Raw genomic sequence first — 15,503 nt, 5'->3', positions numbered from 1 at the left:
CATCTAGAAAGCATAAAAGATCGCATCCCGCAGTTGAATCTATAATTTGATCAATGCGAGGTAAGGGGAAAGGATCTTTAGGGCAAGCCTTATTAAGGTTGGTGTAGTCCACGCACATGCGGAGCTTGCCGTTGGCCTTTGGGACGATGACTGGGTTTGCTAGCCAGTCGGGGTGGAGGACTTCTCGGATAAATCCGGCGTCGAGGAGCTTGCTGACCTGCTCGCGGATAAACTCATGGCGCTCTGGCGCCTGCTGCGGGACCTTCTGCTTCACCGGGCGGGCGTACGGACGCACCGCCAAGTGATGCTCGATCACCTCCCTAGGGATCCCGGGCATGTCGGACGGTTGCCAGGCAAACACGTCTACGTTAGCTCGGAGGAAGGCGACGAGCGCGCTTTCCTATTTGCTGCCCAGGTCGCCGCCGATACGAACGACCTGGGTAGCGTCTTCGCCCACCACGACCTCCTTCGTTGGAACAGAGGTGTCGGCGGCGAGTCGGGGTTTGGATGAAGAGGGTCCCGGGCCCCCTGTAGAGCCATCGACCTAGGTCTGCGCTGAGACCAGAGCCATGTATAACTGTTCAGCGCAGGAGACGGCGCCGCCGAAGTCGGCGATCACAGAGATGGAGCCTGCGGGGCCGGGCATCTTAACCGTAAGGTATGCATAATGCACGGCCATCATAAACTTGGCGAGCGCCGAACACCCAAGGATGGCGTTGTAGGGGAGAGGGAGCTCTGCGACATCGAAGAGGACGCACTCCGTGCGGAAGTTGTCCCGGCTCCCGAACGTGACAGGCAACTCAACCTGCCCGAGGGGCAGGGAGTGCCCAGGGGTCACTCCACAGAAAGGGAGCGACGGCTTTAGGCGTCGGGAAGACACCTGCAGCTTCTCAAAAGCCTCCTTGGAAAGGAGGTTGAGGCCGGCACCACCGTCGAGCAGCACCCTGCCGACCTTGACATTGCAGACAGTGGGGGACACTACCAGAGGTAGTCGCTCCACGGCTGCAGTACTGGCGGGGTGATCAGCCATGCTGAACGTGATCGAAGCATCCGACCACCTTAGGGGCCTTGCGGCCTCCTCGCTCAGGGTTGCCGAGCACACCTCGCGTCGCATGACGTTGATGCCACGGCGCGAGGAAGGCGTGTACGTGCCCCCGTCGATGAAGGCGACGGTGTGCTCGGGCTCCTGGAAACCGAGCTCGACGTTGTCGGGGGCGACCTCAGTATCGCCTCCTCCACGGGACTCGTCGCGCTCCCTCTGGCGCTGCTCCACGAGTCCTTTGACCGTACGACACTCCGTGAGGTCGTGCCATCTGGTCTGGTGTATGAGACACCATTTACCTGGCTCGGGCCCCGCGGGAGCGGGGGCCCTCGCTGGAGCAGGAGCTCGGCCGGGGGTCGGGGCTCTTGCTGGAGCCGGTGCCCTTGCTGGAGCCGGGGCCCTCGTGGGCACGGAGGCCCGAGGAGGAGCCCGAGCAGGGGCCCTGACGGGGCGTCGATCGACACCCGGTCGGCGCTCTTGCCGGTGATCGGGCTCTTGCGGCACCCTGTGAGCGGGGACCTGGGTTGGCTCAACGGGAGCGGCCTCGCGCTTCCTTCTCTTCTTCTTTTCCTGCTTGTCGGAGCGGGAAGAACTTGGCTGGTCGGAGGCGGGGCGAGGAGCATGCCACGCCCTGGCCTCCGCAGCCTTGGCGCACTTATCGGCCAGTATGAAGAGTTCCGCAGTGGTCTCGATCTCGTGCGTACCTAGCTTTTCGAGCATCCGCTCATCGCGGACGCCCTGCCGGAAAGCAACAATAACAGCATGGGGGGCCACTCGTGGAATGGTGTTGCGAACCTGGCTGAAGCGCTGTATAAAGCGCCGTAGCGTCTCCCCTTCCTACTGTTGGACGGCGTGAAGGTCGCACTCCAAACCGGGACGCGTAAACGTGCCCTGAAAATTGGCCACGAACTGGTGGCACAGGTCATCCCAGGAGCCGATAGACCCTGGGGGTAAGTTCATAAGCCAAGAGCGGGCGGAGCCCCTCAGGGCAACATGAAAGTAGTTTGCCATCACCTTTTCGCTGCCTCCGGCCGCTTGGACGGCCGTTGTGTAGATCTGGAGGATGAACTCCTGTCGCAGGGATCCCGAGAGACCCCTTTTTAGAGATTCGGTCGGGGGGATGATCCTGAACGAGCTTGTTTGGGAAATAAGCGGGAAACGGAAATAAATGCAGTGGCTGGTGGGAGATGATCGTCTTAGTGCGAGAAAGATGGGTGCACCGGGGTTTAGACAGGTTCGGGCCGCACGGGGGCGTAACACCCTACTCCTGTGTGAGTGCTATATCTATCCTTGAAGGGAATTCTTCAAGGATGTATCTGGTTACAAGAGAGAGCCGCTTACAGAGAGCTTGAGGCTCTCGTGTTCTAGCTTGGCTTGAGCTGGTTCGAGCGTGTGCGTTGTCGGGCTTTTTTCTGTGAGCGTCTGCGTCCTCTTCCTTTTTTTCCACCCTTTTACGTGTTCTCCATCCTTTCCTTTTATAGGCGCGCCGACCTCGACATATCCTGAATGGGAAAGAGAGGGTGCGAGTGCCAAGGTGCCACGGAGAAAGGCGTCATCATTCCGTCTTGGCGAAGTGACAGGGGCGGTGGAAAAATGCGGCGCGCATCCGACCACCCGCCACTGTGGATGCCCTCGGGCGCCATTAAGGGGGCCCACCGGGCAGCCTCAGAGGTGCCCGGTGCGCCCACCCTGTCTTGTTTTTCCGCCAGGACAGGGTGGCAGGCGGAGCGCTTCGATTCTGGCAACATTATCCCGAGGCACCCGGATGAAACGGGACGGGACCCGTGCATTTAATGGACCCACGCCCCCCTGCCAGTGCATGGCAGGGTCTGACACTGGGGCGTGGGCAGCTGAGAATGTCAGGATGTCAGAATGTCAGGCCGCGCGTGCCTATTAAATGCGGCATTGGGCCTTTGACTGGCTGACACCCCGACGATGGGACCCTTCGGGTCGTCGGACGATCTTGCGCTAACCTTCGGGGAACCGAGTCCTCGGGGGCTGCCACGTGCAGCCCCGAGCACTCTCTCCCGAGCACTTCGGTGAGACCTTCGGGGAACCGAGTCCTCGGGGGCTGCCACGTGCAGCCCCGAGCATTCTCTCCCGAGTACTTGGGTGGGACCTTCGGGGAACCGAGTCCTCGGGGGCTGCCACGTGCAGCCCCGAGCACTCTCTCCCGAGCACTTCGGTGTTTGGATCATCGAGGGACTGGGGCTGCCAAGTGCAGCCCCGAGCACTCTCTCCCGAGTACTTGGGTGGGACCTTCGGGGAACCGAGTCCTCGGGGGCTGCCACGTGCAGCCCCGAGCACTCTCTCCCGAACACTTCGGTGTTTGGATCATCGGGGGACTACATTACTCGGGGGTAAGTGAGAAACCTTCCGAGCACTTCCTTCCCGGTACTTGGACTCTGCGGATCATCGGGGAACTGGGGTGCTCGGGAGCCTAGAGGCTACGGCCCCGAGCACCTTCCCCCGGGACTTTAGTTTCTTCTTATCCTGCAGGGTGGATCTCGCGGGATGGTGACATGTGGCGGATGGCCGGCCCGGTCTCGGTATTCAGGGACCCCTGGTTCCTAATACACCGACAACGATTTATCAAGCGGTTTTCTCGAATTTCAGTGAAGTTCAACAAAAAAACCAAAAATAGCTCAACATTGTAAAATCAATAACTAATTCATCTAAGCTTCAAATCAAGTGGTACAAATTTTGTTGGTTTCCTTGTAACATGATCTACATGATAAGAGTATTTATACTCATCAAAAAGTTTTAATATTTTTTGTGAGAAAATGTATTTGCTAAACCAAGTTAAATGCATAGTTTACTCTTTCCTAATCCAAAAACCATGAAACCAATTTTATTAGTCTTCTTTAATGATCATATGTCTTTGAAAAATACATAAACTCATGAAATAGTTATTGTCACCTATAGGATTATGTAAATGTATTGTAAATAGATTAATTCATAACTAACACATCACACCTCCAAAATTAGTGAAACCACTTTTATTAGTTTACTTATATTATTATTTATGTAGTTAAAATAATGGTAGACATGAAAAGATTAATTACAGTATTGTTTCTTAACATATTCACTTTATGCTTGTGAATTATTTTAAAAATCATGGAGAAATTAATAAAAACCTAAATGAAGTGAAACCGATTTTAAATATCCTCTTAAAATACGCTCTACACAAGAAAAATATATGTTTATATGTTAAACTTTTCCTTAACATAAGTTAATAAATGAGTTGCATGCTTCAACTTTTTTTCTTTTTTTTCAAACTTTCTTCCTATAAAATATGATGCAAACGACATTATTTTTTATTTTTTTTTCACAGATGGTCTTAGAATTATCTTTAGTTTTTTTATTTTTTAAATTCAAATTCAAAATCCATTTGATTTACAAATGCGGTGTGGTCTAATAAGCTCAGTAATCGCAATTACTGAGCGGTAACCGACGATAAGATGAACCATGTTCATGTCCTCATACTCATCAGCATAATAGATCTGTTGAAACAAAACATCATCATATTTGTAGAAGTTGGCTTAGCCCTCCTTGCACATGCTTCTATACCATTAAAATTTTGGGATGAAGTTTTTTCTTCAGCTATCTATCTCATAAATTGGCTGCCATCCAAAGTTATTGATTTTGAGTCACATTAGGGTGTCTCTTTGGCCAAAAACCCAACTATATCTCTCTTTGTGTGTTTGGGTGTGTCTGTTGGCCAAATCTTTGCCCTTATAACACAAGAAAGCTTCAATTTCGATGTATCAGATGTGTTTTTATTGGGTATAGTAGTCTTCATAAGGGTTATAAGTGTCTCAATATTGAAACATGTCATGTTTATATCTCAAGGGATGTAGTCTTCGATGAGACTGTTTTTTCCTTTTGCCCATCTTCACCCGAATGCTGGAGCTCAACTCCGATTGGAACTTCTTCTTCTTCTTCCAACTTTGCTAAATTATGGCCGAATTGGGGGTGTTAAAGTAGATACTAACATGTCTAATGATTTTGTTGAGGCTGTTTCAGCACAAGGTAAAGAACAAAATCATATGACAGAAGGAGATTTTGACGTGGGGTCACAAGACAATTCTACTACAGATTGTGATTTTTTGCTCTCTAGTGCTTCTCCGCCTGTGGTTGGGGGGACTCTCTGGCATGACAAACTTGTTGGGCTCTCGCATATGGAACATCCACATTTGGTACGCCTAGTGCATTTGTGACGTGTCATAGGGATCTAGTGGATGTGCGGGAATCTTTGCCAGCTTGGGCAACTCAAGGGTCTTCACCGATAGTTCCAACGTCGCCACACGATGTTCCCGCATCTCCACGTGCTGGGTTTCCTACCACATCGCCTAGAATAATGCCTGGTGCGTCTTCAAGACAGCGGTAGGCTTCTCTGCATTGAATGCCTCGGGGTCTGCAGTCATCATCACGGCATCAGGAAGAGCGTGAGGCTATATGTATCTCTACAACATCACATATGCATACATCAGCAAATTCTAATGAAAATTTTGGAGAATATGGTATGAGTTTATGACATGTTACTCGTCTGAAAAATAATATTGTTAAACCCAAGATATTTACTGATGGAACGGTACGATATGGTTTTCTTAGTGCAACAGGAGAACCTTAGAATTTACAAGAATCAATGGAAAATTCTAGATGGAAGCAAGTAATGGATGAAGAGTATATTGTACTAATAAATAATAAAATTTAGCATTTGGTTCCACCTAAAGGTGCAAGTAATGTTATAGACTATAAATGGGTTTATAAAATAAAACGGAAAGCTGATGGAACAATTGGCACGTATAAAGCACGTTTAGTGACAAAAAGGTTCAAACAAAGATACGTATTGATTATGATGATACTTTCAGTCCGGTTGTAAATACTTCAACTATTCGTATTATGTTGTCTATTATTGTTTCTAGGAATTGGTGCCTTCGGTAATTGGATGTTAAGAATGTGTTTCTTCATGGTGTTCTGGAGAAGTAAGTCTATATGAGGCAAACCGCCTATGTATGAGCGTTCTTCTCATCCTGAAAATAGTATGGGCAAAAACATGCTCCTCAGGTATGGTACTCTAAAGTTAATACAAAGCTACAATAGCTCGGTTTTATTGCTTCCAAGGCAGATATGTCTTTGTTTATTTTTAATAAAAGGGGAGTGATTGCATTTTTACTTATTTATGTGGATGCTATTCTTGTGGTAAGTTCCTCAGAAAATGCAGTTGAATCTCTTCTTCAGGACTTGAATAGTGAATTTGCCTTAAAGGATTTAGGCGATCTTCCCTATTTTCTGGGAATTGAAGTAAAGAAAGTTGCATATGGTATTATACTCTCTCAAGAAAAATATGCTACATAATTATTGGAGCGTTTTGGGATGAAACGTTGTAAGCCTATGACTACTCCTATCTCAACGTCAGAAAAGCTCTCAATAATCGGAGGTAATCCTTTGAACAAAGAAGACTCTACAAGATATAGGGGTATTGTTGCTGTTTTGCAGTATTTAACTTTAACTCGTTCAAACATTGCTCTTTCTGTCAACAAAGTTTGTCAATTTCTTCATGCTCCAACATTATTACATTGGACAGTAGTAAAGCGAATCTTGCGATATATTTCTCATACCATAGAGTTGGTAATTAGATTCGGAAGATCCCCCTCTTTGTTGGTCAGTGCTTTTTCTAATGCAGACTGGACAGGATGTCCAGATGATAGAAGATTTATAGGCGATTTTGTTCTATATCTAGGCTCAAATCTTGTATCTTGAAGTGCTCGTAACAAAGCCACAATATCCAGGTCTAGTACTGAAGTAGAGTATAAGTCTCTTGCTAATGCCACTACTGAAATTATCTGAATTCAAACTATTCTAGAAGAGCTTGGTGTTTCTCAATCCAGGCCAGCGTGTCTCTGGTATGATAATCTAGGAGCAACTTATTCATCTGCTGATCTAATATTTCATGCAAGAGCTAAACATATTGAAGCTTATTATCATTTTGTGAGAGAAAAAGTTACAGATAAGTGTCTTGATATACGCTTTATATCTTTTGATGTTTTATTAGTTACACCACATTAGTGGCGGTCGCTAAAAACTGTCACTAATATTCTATTAGTGACGGGTCCAATGACCAGTGGTGGAGCAAGAGTCAGCACCAAGAGGAGGAGGGACAATTTTACTACAGCGCTAAAGGAGGAGCACACCCCAGCATGAACGAGCTTGTTGACGGTCTCCGCATCGCATCCAAGGATGCCCAGCGCTCGAGCCGCAGCCTCCTGGCCCTCGTCGGCATCGTCCTTGAGTAGCTTGAGCAGTGGTGGCACGATGTCCTCCTTGATGATGAGCTAGGCGAAGTGTTGGTTACACGGAGGAGGCGAGCAGAGCCTAGGTTGGCCGACACCTGGCTCCGCCCCTGCCAATGACGATCCGCCACTAATGTGATATGGGCTAGGACCCGACCATGAGCCGTCACTAATGACACGTCATTAGAGACGGGAGAGGAAATCACCTGTCACTAAAGACCACAGTGATGGCTCATATGAAAGCCCGTCACTATCATTAGTGACGAGTAGAGATGACACACATCACAAAAGATAATCTCTGGGCCACGTAGTGCCAGGGCCAGTCATTACTGACGGGTGACAACTGATCTTTCACTAATATAAAAGTCATTTATGACGGGTAATAATTATCACCTATCACTAATAATTGGTCAGTATCTCGAGAACTTTATAGGATTTTGACCAATCATTAGTGAAGGGTGACAACTATTATCTATCACTAATGTGAAAGTCATCAGCGATTAGTCATAGTTGTCATTCGTCACTAATGACTCTTTGGAAATTCGTAACTTTTTCATACAGGGTCGAATGAAGATAAACTTTATATAAAAATTATAGCCCTCGATTAGGTCTACAACTTTGTAGTTGGTCACTTTTTTATTTAAAACCATATAGATGTACAAATAAATATCTAAAAACTATCAAAGGAAACCACACATTTAACCACAAACTAAATTGTTGGATCTAGTGTAAAACTAGTAGCAATGCTTGAAAAGGCTACACATATGGCTATAAAGTTGAAAATTGTAAATTCAAAGTTTTTTATCATGAGCTTGGTAACTTGGGTTGATGAAACGTTTGCGCATCACTGACTTTTAGATGTAGCACTATGACTCCAAAAAATTTAATGCAAATTGGAGATTAAGGGTCCTGTCAAGGGTTTTTCAAGCCTTTTTTGGGGGCCAAGAAAGATACAGGTCTAAAGATGTGTATTTTTTTCGGATGCGTCTCCTCGTTAGCTTCAAAAGTAGAGGTCGAACGTCGAAATCGGACTATGTATGCAAAAGTTACAACTGTTTTACTAAACACTGCACATATTAGACACATTTTTTTTCATACAGAGTTGGATGAAGATAAACTTTATACGAACATTGTAGAACTCGACGAGATCTATAACTTTGCAGTAGATAATTTTTTAATTTTAGGTCATTTATAGATATAAATAATCATAACAAAGTTTCATAAAATAAAGATCAAAAGTAAATTATATCCTATTATCCTCACTTAGTATCTCTGGTGGGATGGTAAGTCCGAATCATACGAGCTGAGAGATCCCGAGTTCTAGTACCACAAACCGCATGTGCGCGTACGTATTTCGCATGATTTGTGATGGGTCAGGTGTCAAAAAAATTCAGGCCAAAAAATATTTCTTTTTGTTTTTTAAAATACACATCAGTGATGAATCTTCATTCAACCCGTCACAGATGTATAGCTATTAGTGGCAGGTTTGGATAGAGGCTCGTCATTTATATATGTCATTAGTGACGAGTAGGGATGACAATTTTACCCGTTTATTCCTTATTTATTGCCTGCGAACACGTTCATGTATGTAAATCGCTACCCAATAGGTATAAAGGCATATGTATGGGTAAAACTTATCTATACCCGTGCTATCTGTTTAACTCCAGGATTAAATACTTATATATATGTTTCTCATAATATATAGAGTACCTCACAAAATCTAAGAAAATTGATGAATTTCTTTTTTATTTTTTATATAGTTTATATTAAAGCATTACAGAATGAATATATAAGTATATTTATAATGATAAAAAAGTATATCTAATTTATTGATACAGTATGTTATAATAGAAAGTAAGTACTGTAACAGGTTGCGACTTACACTATCCAACCCGTCGCCAGCCTGCCACCGTTCGCATTCACACCACACCAAGCGTCCAGGCCTCTAGATCAAAAAAATCTCCAATCCACCTCTCTCACGTGCATCTGTATTCTCTCTCTTTCTCTTTCTCTCTCCAGATTTCTAAGCATCTGATCGAGCATGGTGATTTGTGATTCCTGACCGGCTCCAATCCACCTCTCTCTCTCACGTGCATCTGTATTCTCTCTCTTTCTCTCTCCAGATTTCTAGTTTCCTGGCGGCTCCTCGGTGGCTTTCCCTCCTCCTTGACTCCTTCTCGTTGCTCCTCCAAGCCTGCACTTCTGGCTGTCGGATCTAGTCATGGATCTGGCCATGGGTGCGCGTTCTCCCTTCTCACCGTGCCTAGATCCAGATTCATGGCGGTGTGATTTCCTGCTGACGGCGGTGGTAGCAACAGGGAGTTCTTCCCCTTTGGTCTTCTGCCAGATCTAGGTGGGTCGTCCCGGATCAGTGCGGGGCATTTATGAAATCTTCAGTTTTCTTTCGAGAGATCGTGTCTTGTTGCCTTCTGTGGGTACATATGATGTGCAGGTTTTTGTTTGCAACGCCGGTGTCCAGATTGATTTTTACTTTGACTAGTTACGTGTCCGTGTGTGTTGTAACGGGAGAAAAAAACTTCACTGACGAAATCTTAAAAAATGGGGAAAAAACAAAAAAAAAACGCAACACGAAGCAAAAATAAACCCGGGACCCATGCGAGACTCTTTTGCTACTTTTTTAAGTAGTAGTAAATAGTAGATAGAAGTAGTAGATTATAATGTTTTCTAATGGTACAAGAAATGTTTTATATCTTATTATATCCTAGGAGGAAAACATGCAAACTTTGACATATATGACATGTTTAGAATTAGATTATGACATTGAGAGCATCAAGATAGTTGGTAGTACTGAACACGGCCATCACTATGCTGTCAGATATCTATATATGTGGAGAAAATGTGAAGACTGACACCACAGATGATTGACCACATATTTCAGTATATTGCTACATATTTCAGTATACTGCTACAAATATCTCATATGGTAGTAAACAAGTTTAACAACGGGGTTGTCATGGACAATATCGGATAGCAATGCTAGACTCTGTCCTGTGATCCAAAGCTACGAAATGAATTGATGTATACGGTAAAGTGATTTAACCTTTGAAATTTGAAGGGGATGAAAAAAGCCTTCTTTAGGCAAAGATTACCTTAGTAACGTTTGGATGATCAAGCTTATGCCAGACACCTACCTCTTGTGCAAATGCTACTCTTAGTGTAGAAATTTCTTATTCTGATCTGTGGCCATCCTCCCCCAGTCAAGCAGTTTCACTGGAAGATAATAATATTTAACAACTAATTTTGAAAAATGGAAGTCTCGATGGCAACCATATAATTTCGTACACTGAATAGTTGATACAAGCTCACATAGGTACTTTTGAACTGTGCATTTTACTCCATATTATTGACTCTTATGCATTACAACAGTGACTGTATGAGCATGGATAAAACACATTCCAAATCCAAAGAATAGGTTAGCAGTTAACGAGGACCAAGGTAACACATTCTTGAAAAAAAAGCCTGCATTTAGTTGTGCGCGTTCAACAACAATTCTTAATAAAGGCTTAAACGTATCGGATAAAAAAATTAGCCTGAAGTGTAAAAATAGAATAGTGAGACGTCTCCGCACCCAGCCTCGCGGACTCGCCCTGGCGGTTATGCGGGCGGACCAAATTGACCGCAATAGCGCGAGCGCGAGCAGCGGCGCCTGCGAGTCCCCGGCCACCATCACCCACGAGCCTTTGAGTAGCAGTGATGCCTTGTTGCGGGACAGCCGCGCGAACCTGCAGGTGAACACCAGCGTGCGCAGCCCCGACCACGACCACCCCACTCCTCTTCCCAAGCCATCAGTGGCATCCGCCCACAACACGTGGTGGAGGAACAGGACGCAAGACGACGCGGAGGAGTCGGATGAGGCGCCCGGGTGGGGAAGAATTAGGAGATGAGGAGGTGGGACAGGAAGGGGAGGTAATGAGAGAGGTGGACCTCGACGGTGAGTGAGACAGAGAGCATGCTGGAGAAGAAGAGCATCTTGTTCCGGCTAAGGTGCCAGCCCCATGGGGGCGAACAACACCACGCACGTCGCGACCACGCCCACCTACGCCGTGATCGAAACCATCGACCGACCGGACCTCCACTCCCTCATGAGTGCTCGTCTCCACGAGGCACCACCAGATCTGGGCCGCGACGTGAGATCGCGGGCGGGCAGGAGGAGGTTATGTAGGTGGAACCGTGTGGTCGTGCACCGGGTCATCCCGATGGTGGAGGAGCAGAGGAGACATGGGGGAGCGGAGAAATCGGGAGGGACGGAATAGGGGAGCGGACAAATCGGGAGGCAGACCATGCGGGACTGCGGGGGGTGGGGAGAACGCGGGATGAAAACGACAGTTCCGGGGCAACGGAGGAATCGGGAGGCAAACCGCAAGGGCAGAACACGCACGAAAGGAATTTTGTGAACGTTTTAAGTAGTGGAGATACGCACATAAAGAGGAAAAATGGGTTCAGCTCTTGTACACATATTCAAATTTACAAGTGTTGTTGCTATTATTTGTTGAATTTCTTATGATGTACGTGTTCACATGTTCATTTGAGGTCCTCATCTCATGAACAGATCATTTAGTCGGGAGGAATCAAGATCTGTGCGAAAATCTCGACAAATCAGACAGAAACCGAGCCAAATAAATAAATAAATAAAAATAGCTTGGCATTCACCCCACTGCCTAAGCTTTGGGAGAGGTTGGCGGGCAGACAGGCTATATTCTCCATTCTTTATTCATCTCTATTAACGGTATATCAGTGGACAAATATTTTTGGTGGGTATGGATATGAGAAAGCTTTATCTATGTCCGTCGCACTCATTCTAGTGACGAGTATGTATCTATTACTAATAAGATTAGTGACGTATTTGGAGTGATGAAAATTTTACTGGTTATTAATAAATGTTATCATTGGTCACTTATGAGTTATTCTAATGTAGCGTGAATATTAAATTTTAGATGGTTTTACAAAGCCTCTTACTGTATGGAAATTGGAAGGTTTTATGTGCAATTTAAACTTAGATAAATTATGATTATAGGGTGTTGGAGTTTGAGTTATATACGGGTATGCGTGGATATAGGAGATCGGTTTGTTTTGGTATTTAGGGATATACTTGGCAGGTTCAAATTGTATGGCTTTTAGAGATAGATCTGGTACCTGATTCAAACCGATCGTGTGTTTCTTGTTGATATTGTACATGTCACGCTGGGACGTATTTCTAGCCTATATAAATATGCAGAGCGGCCCTAGAGGGTTCAACGATTCACAAATTGCTTTCAGCCATGTCAGAACGGTTTCAGAAACGTGAAAAATTAACAGGTTACGTCGAAAAACGCAAATAGTGGCAAACGAGAAATGTTTAATGAGGAACTGATGTCATTCTAGAACTGTAGCTTAGGCGTGTTTCGTTTGGAAAGTTGCCATCCGATAGTATGGTAAAAAATTAATTAGGCCGTCAGAATGGCGTACCAACGACGAGTGACGCATACCGCCTCTTCTAGCGGGTGTTTAGGGTTTTCATCGAAACGGGACACTTGTGTAACACGAAACTAACTTTACTTCATCGCTGGCCGTCTGATGCTCCGATCGAATGGCATAGATCCGGTGCCACCCGCTTGCACATGGCTGTTACCCCACTCGAGCAAATGTTATTTTTCCATGCTTGTCTAGTAGAACTCTAGTTGATCTAAATTTGTTAAGAGAGTGATTTTTAAAGAGAAATGATTTGATGGTTGAAAATGACTCTTCAAGGTAAATTTTATAAAGTATAAGAGGTTCTATATAAAAAATAAATCAAATAAAACTACTTAAAAAACTACGCTTACAAATTTCAATCTGTAAACTAAAACTAAAAACTACTATTTAAAAAAGATCTCTTCATTTCAGTAAAAAAAAGAAACTGTTTTTGATAGGTCTGCGAAACAGACCCCCCGAATCCTGCCCCATCACGTACGTCAGAACTCAGAAACATGGGACGAAACATGCGACGGATCCCGACCAAGTTCCCAGCCGAACAGTGCCCACCGCGCCTGGTGGGCCCGCCGCCTGCACCCGGTTTCGGTTCAGGCACGGTCCGTACGCCCCCGGTGGGCCCGTGGCATGGACGGTGGTCTCGGTCGCCGCGTGGGTGGGTCCCTCGACCCACTCGTCGCGAGACGACGCGTCACGCAACGAATCGCGTAAAGCCCACGCGCGCGCACCTACGCCGCCGCCGCCGCCGCCGCCGCCGCCGCGCTCGATCAGCCCGTGCCGTCGTGCCGCGTCGCCCTCGCCGCGAAGGAGAATTCGTTCGGCGTCGCGTCCACACACGCCGGCCGCGGTGGGCTGCCTCCATGTGGGTTGGTTTGCCGATAGCCGCGCACAATCTATGGAGGAGAACGCGAGGGATCCTGCGAGAACGGCCGTCCGGTCGATTGGATCGCACTGGATTCCTCTCTCTGTGTGGTGCGGTAGATTGTTTTGATCGATTGGACACTGATCTCCTGCTGCGCTTAGCCCCAATGCTCAAGATGTTCTCTCTGATCTTACGCGGTCGTTGCAACCTCCGAAAAGCTTGCAAAATTCGCGTGAGGGTCCCGCGTTGCAAAACGAGACTGAGGGAGATGGGGAGAGACTTGCAATTCAATAATTCAGCGAAACTAACCTGTCTCGTATCACCATGATATTCTGAGGTGCTAAATTCGGCTACTTTATTCATTGCTAGGTACGCGAATACGCGATCTTCTTTGCTTCGACATGCCGCGATGGCGCTATCTATGAACCATCACTTATCATTAGAGGTGCATGATCGCCTTAATGATTCGGTCGCGCCAGCCGTGCCTGCTTGGCAATTGCCCTCGTCTTCTCGGGTACGGAGCGACGTGGTGCAACCTTCTCCAAGAAGCAGAAACATGGGTGCAGCTGGTGCAGCTAGGCTGGGTGTCGCTAATGATCCACGCGAAAACTGTTCCATTCGCACGTCTGGGGTTGGGAAACGGTGGGCTTTGCTCTGTCCATCCCGGGGCAAATTTTGGTGTGTTTGGTTGTTGGTAGTTTTGTTTGAATGGATTGTATATGCAGGTTAAAGATATAGGTTGAATGTAGTTATATTTGTTGAAAAATTTATTTAATTAGTTATATCTATCTAGATAGATTAAATTAAATTTTTATTTGGTTGATTAGATCTGATGTTATATAAGCGAATGGAACAATTGATATTGTAAGTTGATCATATAAAAATAATTTGGTGATATTAACATATGCACTCACTTGTATAAGCAGATGCATAAACTTATATGAGCTGGACCAAGTTACTCTCAGCTCTGACTAAGAACATATATTTATATTAAAAAATTACAATAAAATAGTTAGATTATACGGCACCACCGGACGCATAATCGCGCAACCAAATACACCTAGTCACGGATCAGGTCACGTCGGGAGCCTCGCCAAAGTCCATGGTTCGTTCACGTCGTAATCGGAGAATCAGATCGGAGTGCAGGGGAGTAGTAGTATTTGTCGCAGACGCAACGCCGGGCAGAGTGGGTGCGCCCTCGGTTTCGCGCGGACATGGCCATGGGGATCACGGGAGAATCGAGCTCTGGGACCGGCGCCGCGCCGCGCCGGCTTTCTTGCACGTAGTACTCCCTACTTTTCTTCTTTCATCTCGTACTTTGGATCGTGCGAGTCCTCGTGATTATGATGTCAAGTGTGAGCAGGGCCTCGAAAAAATCACATGCTTTTGAAGACTTTGAACTCTAGCCGCCCCCCCCCCCCCCCTACTAATCATGCTAAAGTTTTCGGCTGTGAAATGTCAATCTCGTGGACTCCACTTGCCAGGCAGCATCAACGCCGTCTGAAGAAGGTTAGCTACAGGCCTGCAACCACGCTGGCCAGATCACTGGTTTCGCCACGACAGAAGGCACTCATGTAATTGGCTGCACATGATTCCCGGAACCGGCGGGCAATTTATGCTACAGTGGAGCAGTAGAAAAGCACGTACTGCAGCACCATTTCGAGAGAAGCTGAACCTTATGGAAAGCATCCCATGCAGGGGCTACAGACAGCGCAGAGGTTACAACACAGTGATGTTTTACTTTGAAGAGCTGCACAAATTCTCACAAAAAAAAGGGAGTAGCTGCACAATTATGACAGAATTGTGCATCAGAATATGTTACAAGAGAGGCCTG

At 46.2% G+C, this 15,503-nt stretch overlaps 1 pseudogene; it reads right to left on the bottom strand.

Moving 5' to 3' along the window:
• Window positions 1-10,106: 10,106 nt before the first annotated feature.
• Window positions 10,107-11,579, bottom strand: LOC133898622 (uncharacterized; annotated as a pseudogene).
• Window positions 11,580-15,503: the final 3,924 nt, after the last annotated feature.

Source organism: Phragmites australis, chromosome 18 (assembly GCF_958298935.1).
Source record: "Phragmites australis chromosome 18, lpPhrAust1.1, whole genome shotgun sequence".
Lineage (NCBI taxonomy): Eukaryota > Viridiplantae > Streptophyta > Magnoliopsida > Poales > Poaceae > Phragmites > Phragmites australis.
The sequence above is the reverse complement of the archived record's forward strand: the minus strand, read 5'-3'. Positions and strand labels throughout refer to the sequence as shown.